Source organism: Mesoplodon bidens, assembly GCF_964165515.1.
Source record: "Mesoplodon bidens genome assembly, chromosome: Y".
Classification (NCBI taxonomy): Eukaryota; Metazoa; Chordata; class Mammalia; order Artiodactyla; family Ziphiidae; genus Mesoplodon; species Mesoplodon bidens.
The window spans coordinates 41,380,639-41,391,092 of record NC_138180.1 but is presented as its reverse complement, the minus strand read 5'-3'; the positions used below and the strand labels follow the sequence as shown (position 1 = coordinate 41,391,092).

The 10,454-nt window shown below is 50.0% G+C and overlaps 1 pseudogene across 1 annotated transcript in view; it reads left to right on the top strand.

Moving 5' to 3' along the window:
• The first annotated feature begins 736 nt into the window (after window positions 1-736).
• Window positions 737-10,454, top strand: part of LOC308609669 (ubiquitin-like modifier-activating enzyme 1) — a 54,342-nt pseudogene continuing 44,624 nt past the window's right edge. Inside the window, exon 1 of the transcript in view lies at window positions 737-880. The product of the transcript in view is annotated as a ubiquitin-like modifier-activating enzyme 1 (transcript). The remainder of the gene's footprint in view (window positions 881-10,454) is intronic.

Below are 10,454 nucleotides of genomic sequence, written 5' to 3'. Positions count from 1 at the left end.
CCCTGGGTATTGTCACCATGGGCACTATCACCATGAGAGTTGTGAACATGGGCACTTTCACCATGGGCACTATCACCATGAACAATGTCACCATGAATACTGTCACCCTCTGTATTGTCACCATGGGCACTGTCACCGTAAGCACTACACCGTCAGAATTGTGACAATGGGCACAGTCACCATGGGCACATTCACCACTGGAACTATCGCCGTGAACACTGTCACCATGAGCACTGTCTCTGTGTGCAGTTTCACCATACACACTATCACTGTAAGGACTATCATCGTAAGCAATGTCACCATGAGCAATAACCCCATGGGCACTGTCACCATTTTGCACTGCCACCATGTGCAGTGTCACCATGGGCACTTTCACTATGAGTACTGTCACCATGGGTAATATCACCATGGTCACTCTCACCATGAGCACTGTCATTATGAGAATTTTCACCATAGGCCCTGTCACCATGAGAACTGTCACCATCCTCACTGTCAACATGGAGACCATCACCTTGAGCACTGTCACCATGAGCGATGTCACCATGGTCACATTCAACGTAAGAACTGTCACCACAGGGACTATCAACATTGGCACTGTCACCATGGCGTTGTCATCATGAGCACTATCACCATTAGCAATGTCTCCATGGGCAGTTTCACCGTGAGCACTTTCACTATTGACACACTTACCACTGGCACTGTCACAATGGGCACTGTCACCGTGAGTACTGTCACCATGGGCCTTGTCACTCTGGGCGTTAACATCATTGGTACTGTCACCGTGGACACTGTCCCAATGGGAATTTTCACCATGGGCTTTGTCAACATAGGCAGTGTCCCCGTGGGCACTGACACCGTGACATCTATCACCATAAACCCTGTACACATGGGCACTGTCACCATGAGCACGGTCACCATAAGCACTGCCACAATGAGCACTGTTATTTATGGCACTGCCAACATAAGCACTGTCACCGTGGGCATGACACCATGGGCACTGTCACCATGGGCATTGTCACCCATGGTACTCTCACCACAGGCATTGTCACTGTGAGAATCGTGAACATGGGCACTGTCTCCATGGGCATTATCACCATGAGCACTGTCACGATGAGCACTGTCACCCTGGGTATTTTCACCATGGGCACTGTCACTGTGAGCACTACACCGTGAGAATTGTGACTATGGGCACTGTCACCATGAACACTCTCACCATGGGAACACTGTCACCATGAACACTGTCACTGTGTGCAGTGTCACCATGCGCACTGTCACCATTTTGCACTGCCACCATGTGCAGTGTCACCATGGGTAATATCACCATAGGCACATTCACCATGAGAAATGTGACCATGCGGAATGTCTCTATGGGCCCTGGCACCCTGGACATTGTCACTGTGAGTACTGTCACAACGAGCACTATAACCGTGACAAATATCACCATGCTAACTGTCCCCATGGGCACTCTCACTGTTAGAAGTGTCAGCATGGGCACTGTCACTGTCGTCACTGTCACCATGGCCACTGCCACCTTGGGCTCTGTCACCATGAACACTGTAACAATGTCCATTATCACCGTGTGCACTGTCACCATGGGCACTATCACCATGAGCACTGTCAGCATGTGCACTGTCACTATTTAGCACTGTCACCAGGTGAACTACCACCAGGGGCACTGTCACGATGTGCACTATCACCGTGAGCACGGTTACCATGGGCACTGTAACAATGCACAGTGTCACCATTGGTACTGCCCCCATGAGAACTGCCACCAAGTGCACTGTCACCATTAGCACTGTCGCAACAAGCACTGTCACCTTGGGAACTGCTATTATGAGTACTGTCACCATGAGAACTGTCACTATGAGAACTGCCACCATGGGTATTTTCAACATGAGTACCGTCACCCTGGGTATTGTCACCATTTGCACTGTCACCATAAGCACTATTACCGTCAGCACTATCACCGTGAGCACTCTCACTGTCACCACTGTCACCATGAGCACTGTTGCCCTGGGTACTGACACAATTCGGACTGTCACCATGAGCCCTGTCACCATGGGCAATATCACTGTGAGCACTCTCACCTTACTCACTGTCTCATGGGCACTGTTACCATGAGCACTGTCAACATAGACAATAGTGCTGTGGGCAGTGTCACCATGGGCACTGCCACCATGTGCACTATCACTGTGAGCACTGTCACCATGGGTACTGCAACCATGAGAAATATCACAGTGAGTACTGTCTGAATGGGTTGTCACCATGTGCACTGTCACCATGAGAACTGTCAACATGGGCACTCTCACCATTTTTCGTTGCCACCATGTGCAATGTCACCATGGGCACTATCACTATGAGAATTGTCACCAAGAGTACTGTCATCATGGGTACTGTCACCAAGGGCACTGCCACCACGTGCACTGTTATCATGGTAACCAGCATCGTGAGCACTTTCACAATGGGAACTACCACCAATGGGCATTATCAACGTAAGGACTCTCACCATGGGCACTATCACCATCGGCACTCTCACCATCGGCACTATTGCCATGAACACTGTCACCATGAACACTGTCACCGTGTGCAGTTTCACCATACACACTATCACTGTAAGGACTATCACCGTAAGCAATGTCACCATGAGCAATATCACCATGGGCACTGTCACCATTTTGCACTGCAACCATGTGCAGTGTCACCATGAGTACTGTCATCATGGGTAATATCACCATGGGCACTCTCACCATAAGCACTGTCACTATGAGAATTTTCACCAAAGGCACTGTCACCGTGAGGACTGTCACTATGGTCACATTCAATGTAAGAACTGTCACCACGGGGACTATTACCATTGGCACTGTCACTGTGGACTTGTCACCATGAACACTATCAAATGGGGAATATCTCCATGGGCTGTTTCCCCATGAGCACTGTCACTATTGACACTCTCACAATCGGCACTGTCACCATGGGCACAGTAACCATGAGCAGTGTCACCATGGGCCTTGTCACACTGGGCACTGTCACCATGGGCACTTTCACAATGGGAAGTATCACCACGGGCTTTGTCAGCGTGGGCACTGTCCCCGTTGGCACTGACACCGTGACATCTATCAGCATAAGCACTTTAAACGTGGGCACTGTCACCATGAGCACGGTCACCATGAGCACTGTCACCATGGACCTTGTCACATTGGGCGCTGTCACCATGGGCACTGTCACCATGAGCATGCTCACCTTAAGCACTGCCAGAATGAGCACTGTTATTTATGGCTCTCCCAACATGAGCACTGTTACCATGAGCACTGTCACCATGGGCATGACACCATGAACACTGTCACCATGGGCATTGTCACCCTAGGTACTCTCACCATAGGCATTATCACCATGAGAATTGTGAACATGGACACTGTCACCATGGGCACTATCACATTGAGCACTGTCACCATGAGTACTGTCACCCTGGGTATTTTCACCATGGGCCGTGTCACTGTGCGCACTACACCATGAGAGTTGTGACTATGGGCACTGTCACCATGGACACTCTCACCATGGGAACAACCACCGTGAACACTGTCATCATGAACACTTTCACCATGTGCACTGTCACCATGAGAACTGTCAGTATGGGCACTGTCACCATTATTCACTGCAACCATGTGCACTACCACCATGGGCACTGTCACCATGGGCACTATCACGGTGAGCACTGTCACCATGAGTAGTGTCATCATGGGTACTGTCACCAAGGTCACGGCCACCATGTGCACAGTTACCATGGTCACTATCACCGTGAGCACTGTCACCATGAGAACTACCAACATGGGCACTGTCTTCATGAGCACTTTCACAATGGGAACTGCCACCATGGGCACTATTAATGTAAGCACTCTCACCATGGGCACTATCACCAAGGGCACTGTCAGTTTCAGCACTATCACCATGGGTACTGCAACCATGACCACTGTCACCACAAACACTGTCACCATTCTCAGTATCACCATGTGCACTGTCACCATGGGCACTATCACCATGAGAACTGTCAGTCTGAGCACTGTCACCATGTGTATTGTGACTTTGGGCACTGTCACCGGGAGCACTGTCACCTTGGGCACTGGCACAATGTGAACTTTCACCATGAACATTGTCATCATGTGCACAATCACTGTTAGAACTGTCACGGTCGTCACTGTCAAAATGGGAACTGTAACCGTGAGCACTTTCACCGTGAGGGTTGTGACCATGGGCACTGTCACCATGGGCAAGGTTCCCATGGACAATTTCACTGTTAGTACTCTCACCATGGACACTATAACTATGGGCACTGTCACCGTGAGCTCTGTCACCATGGGCACTTTCACCATGAGCAGTGACACTCTGACCACTCTCACCATAAGAGAGGTCACCATGGGCACTTTCACGATGGGCACTTCCACCATTGGCACTATCACAGTGAGCACTGTCAACAAGAGCACTGTCACGGTGGGCAGTGTCACCATGTGCACTGCCACCATGTGCACTATCACCTTAGGCACTGTCACCATGAGCATTTTATCACTGAGTACTGTCACCATGGGTAATATCACCATGGGCACTGTCACTGTGAGAACTGTCACCATGAGCAATGCCATGATGGGCACTGGAGCCATGGGTCTAGTCACTATGAGCACTGAAACAATGGGCACTATCACCGTGAGAAATCTCACCATGCTAACTCTCCCCAAGGGCACTATCACAGAGAGAAAAGTCACCATCGGAACTGTCACAGTCAGTATTCTCATCTTTGGCATTCTCATTGTGGGCACTGCCTCCGTGGGCACTATTATCATGAACACTGGTACCGTGAGCTCTATCATGATAAGAACTTTGACCATGGGCACGGCCACCATGGGCATTCTCACGGTGTGCACTGTCACCAGGGGCATTGTCACCATGGACACTGTCACAATGAGCATGATAACCATGGGCACTCTCACCATGGGCACTATCACCATGAGCAATATCACCATGGGCACTGTCACTATTTTGTACTGCCACCAGAGGCACCATGACTATGTGCACTGTCACCATGTGCAGTGTCACCATTGGTATTCTCACCATGGGCACTGCCACCATGAGCACTGTCACCACGAGCACTGCCACCATGAGCACTGTCACAAGAACTGTCCCTATGAGAACTGCCACCATGGGCACTTTCACCATGATTACTGACACCGTGAGTATTGTCTCCTTGGGCAATGTCATCGTGAGTACTATCACCATGAGCACTATCACCCTGAGAACTGTCACCACGGGCACAGCCTCAATGCGGGCTGTCATCATGAACACTGTCACCATGGGCACTATCACGGTGAGAAGAATCACCGTGGTCACTGTCACCATGGGCACTGTCACTAAGAGCATTATCACCATAGGCACTGTCACCATGAGAACAGTCACCATGGGCACTGTCAACATGGAGACTATCACCTTGAGCACTGTCACCATGAGCAATTTCAACAGGGTCACTTCCACCGTGAGAACTGTGACCATGCATACTCTCACTATTGGCACTGCCTCTTAGGGGTTGTCACGATGAGCACTATCACCATTGTCAGTGGTCTCCATGGGCCGTGTCACCCTGTGCACTCTCAGTATTGGCACTATTACCATCGGCACTGTCATCATCGGCATGGTCACCGTGAACACTGTCACAATGGGTGTTGTCACAATGGGCGCTGTCACCATGGGCACAGTCACCATTAGCACTCTCACCATGAGCACTGTGATATTGGGCACTGTCACCATGGGCTCTGTCACAGTGGGCACTGTCAGAATGGGAAGTGTCACCATGGGCTTTGTCAGCATGGGCACTGTCACCATAGGCATGGCCACCGTGACATCTATCACCATAAGCACTGTAACCAGGGGCACTGTCACCATAAGCATGGTCACCATGAACACTGCCACAATGAGCACTATCACCATGGGCAATGTCTCCATGGGCAGTTTCACCATGAGCACTGTCACTATTGGCACTCTCACCATCGGCATTGTCACCATTGGCACGGTCACCATTAGCCTTGTCACCATGGGCCTTGTCACACTGGGCGCTGTCACCATGGGCACTGTTAGGGTGGGCTCTCTCACAATAGGAAGTATCACCATGGGCTTTGTCAGCGTGGGCACTGTCCCCGTGGACACTGACACCGTGACATCTATCACCATAAACACTGTATACAAGGGCAATGTCACCATGAGCACGGTTACCATGAGCATTGCCACAATGAGCACTGTTATTTATGGCACTGCCAACATGGCACAGTCACCATGAGTGCTCTCGACCATGGGCATGACACCATGGGCACTGTCACCATGGGCATTGTCACCCTAGGTACTCTCACCATAGGCATTATCACTGTGAGAATTGTGAACATGGGCAATGTCACCAAGGGCACTGTCACCATGGGCACTCTCACCATGAGTACTGTCACCCTGGGCATTTTCACTTTGGGCACTGTCACTGTGAGCACTACAGCATGAGATTTGTGACTATGGTCACTGTCACCATGGACACTCTCACAATGGGAACTATCACCGTGAACACTGTCACAATGAACACTGTCACTCTGTGCAGTGTCACCATGCACACTGTGACCATAAGGACTATCAATGTAAGCCAAGTCACCATGAGCAATGTCACCATGGGCACTGTCACCATTTTGCACTGCCACCATGTGCAGTGTCAAGATGGGTAATATCATTATAGGCACATGCACTCTGAGAAATGTGACCATGTGGAATGTCTCTATGGGACCTGGCACCATGGGCATTGTCACTGTGAGCACTGTCACAATGGGCACTATCACTGTGACAAATCTCACCATGCTAACTGTCTCAATGGGTACTGCCACCGTTAGAAGTGTCAGCATGGGCACTGTCACTGTTGGCACTGTCACCAAGGGCACTGTCATTGTGGGCACTGTCACCATGGCCACTGCCACCTTGGGCTCTGTCACCATGAACACTGTAACCATGTCCATTATCACCGTGTGCATTGTCACCATGGGCACTATCACCATGAGCACTGTCAGCATGTGCACTGTCACTATTTAGCACTGTCACCAGGTGAACTACCACCAGGGGCACTGTCACGATGTGCACTATCACCGTGAGCACGGTTACCATGGGCACTGTAACAATGCACAGTGTCACCATCGGTACTGTCCTCATGGGAACTGCCACCAAGTGCACTGTCACCAGTAGCACTGTCACCACGAGCACTGCCACCTTGGGAACTGCTATTATGAGCACTGTCACCATGAGAACTGTCGCTATGAGAACTGCCACCATGGGTATTTTCAACATGAGTACTCTCACCATGGGTATTGTCACCATTTGCACTGTCACCATAAGCACTATTACCGTCAGCACTATCACCGTCAGCACTCTCACTGTCGTCACTGTCCCCACGAGCACTGTTGCCCTGGGTACTGACACAATTCGGACTGTCACCATGAGCCCTGTCACCATGGGCAATATCACTGTGAGCACTCTCACCTTACTCACTGTCTCATGGGCACTGTTACCATGAGCACTGTCAACATAGACAATAGTGCTGTGGGCAGTGTCATCATGGGCACTGTCACCATGGGCACTGCCACCATGTGCACTATCACTATGAGCACTGTCACCATGGGTACTGCAACAATGAGAAATATCACCGTGAGTACTCTCTGCGTGGGTTGTCACCATGTGCACTGTCACCATGAGAACTGTCAACATGGGCACTCTCACCATTTTTCAATGCCACCATGTGCAATGTCACCATGGGCACTATCACCGTGAGAATTGTCACAATGAGTACTGTCATCATGGGCACTGTCACCAAGGGCACTGCCACCACGTGCACTGTTATCATGGTCACCAGCATCGTGAGCACTTTCACAATGGGAACTACCACCATGGGCATTATCAACGTAAGGACTCTCACCATGGGCACTCTCACCATGGGCACTCTCACCATGAGCCCTGTCACTAATTGCATTATCACCATAGGCACTATCACCATGTGAACAGTCACCATGGGCACTGTCATCATGGAGACTATCACCTTGAGCATTGTCACCATGAACACAGTCAATAGGGTCACTTTCACCATGAGAACTGTCACCACGGGGACTCTCACCATTGGCACTGCCTCCGAGGGGATGTCACGATGAGCACTATCACCATGGGCAGTGTCTCCATGGGCAGTTTCACTGTGAGCACTCTCACTATTGGCACTATCACCATCGGCACTGTCAGCATCAGTACGGTCACCGTGAGCAGAGTCACAATGGGCATTGTCACAGTGGGCACTGTCACAAAGGGCACAGTCTACATTAGAATTCTCACTATGGGCACTGTGATCTTGGGCACTGTCAACGTGGGCTCTTTCACTGTGAGCACTGTCACAATGGGAGGTATCACCATGGGCTTTGTCAGCGTGGGCACTGTCACCGTGGGCACGGCCACCGTGACATCTATCACCATAAGCACTGTAACAATGGGCACCGTCCCTCTGAGCACAGTCACCATGAGCACTGCCACAATGAGAACTGTCATTTATGGCACTGTCCACATGAGCAGTTTCACCATGATCACTGTCACCATGGGCAGGACACCCTGTGTATTGTCACCATGAGCACTCTCACCATGATCACTCTCACCATGGGAATTGTCACCTTAGGTACTGTCACCATGGGCACTGTCACCATGAACACTTTTACCATGAGCTCTGTCACCCTGGTATTGTCACCATGAGCGCTATACCGTGAGAATTGTGACTATGGGCACTGTCAGCATGGGCACTTTCACCATCGGCACTATCGCTGTGAACACTGTCACCATAAGCACTGTCACTGTGTCAAGTTTCACCATACACACTATTACCATAAGAACTATCACCATAAGCAGTGTCACCATGAGCAATATCACCATGGGCACTGTCACCAAAGGCACAGCCACCATGTACACTGTTACCATGGTCACTATCACCATGAGCACTGTCACCATGGGAACTACCAACATGGGAAATGTCATCATGAGCACTTTCACAATGGGAACTGCCACCATGGGCACTATCAATGGGCGGACTCTCACCATGGGCACTATCACCATGGGCACTGTCACTGTGAGCACTGTCACCATCAGCACTGTCACCATGAGCACTATTACTGTGAGCACTACCACCGCGAGTGCTCTCACCATGGTCACTGTCACCATGGGCACTGTCACCATGAGCACTGTCACTATGGTTACTGGCACAATGCGGACTGTCACAATGAGACCTCTCACCATGGACATTATCAACATGAGCACTCTCACCGTGGTCACTGTTACCATGGGTACTGTCACTTTGAGCACTGTTACCATAGGCAATGGCACCGTGGGCACTGTCTCCATGTGCACTGTCATCATGGGCATTGTCACCGTGGGCAGTGTCACCGTGGGCACCGCCACCATTGGCACTATCACTGTGAGCTTCTTTACAAAAACAAGTTTGGGCACGTTCTTTACCTTATTATGTCGGTCATGTAAGGTCACATTCTAACTTGCCTGGAATCATATGTGAAGGTAATCGCCAAGCTGACCTTTTGACACGAATTGTCGCTTTCCCTTGTATTGAGGAGGCAGAAGCTTCACATAATTTGCATCATCAAAATTCCGTAGCTCTGTGATATCAATTTCAACTGCCCCGGGAGACAGCCAGATCTATAATTAAAAATTGTCCACGGGACTTCCCTGGTGGCGCAGTGGTTAAGAGTCCACCTGCCAATGCAGGGGACACGGGTTTGAGCCCTGGTCCTGGAAGATCCCACATGCCGCGGAGCAACTAAGCACGTGTGCCACAACTACTGAGCCTGTGCTCCAGAGCCCGCGAGCCACAACTACTGAGCCTGTTTGCCACAACTACTGAAAACTGCACGCCTAGAGCCTGTGCTCCGCAACAAGAGAAGGCACCGCAACGAGAAGCCCATGCACCGCAACAAAGAGTAGCCCCCACTTGTCGCAACTAAAGAAAAAGCCCACACGCAGCAACGAAGACCCAACGCAGCCAAAAATAAATAAATAAATAAATTTAAATTAAAAAAAAATAAATTGTCCACATTGTCCAACTTATTCATCCAGTTTGCCCATGGGGGTCAACCCTAGAGGATCATTACCTAATATGTTATGGCAAATGGATGTAACTCATGTGCTAACTTTTGGAAAGCTATCTTATGTACATGGTTCTGTGGATACCTATTCTCATGTAATTCTTGCCTCAGCAAGAACCGGGAAAGCTTTTAAGGATGTTATGCAACACGTATTTTTCTGTTTTGCCTTTCTAGGCATTCCAAAAGCTCTAAAAACTGATAACGCTCCTGCCTACATTTCTAAGGCTTTTAAAGACTTTTGTGAAAAATTTAATATTTCCCATTCTATGG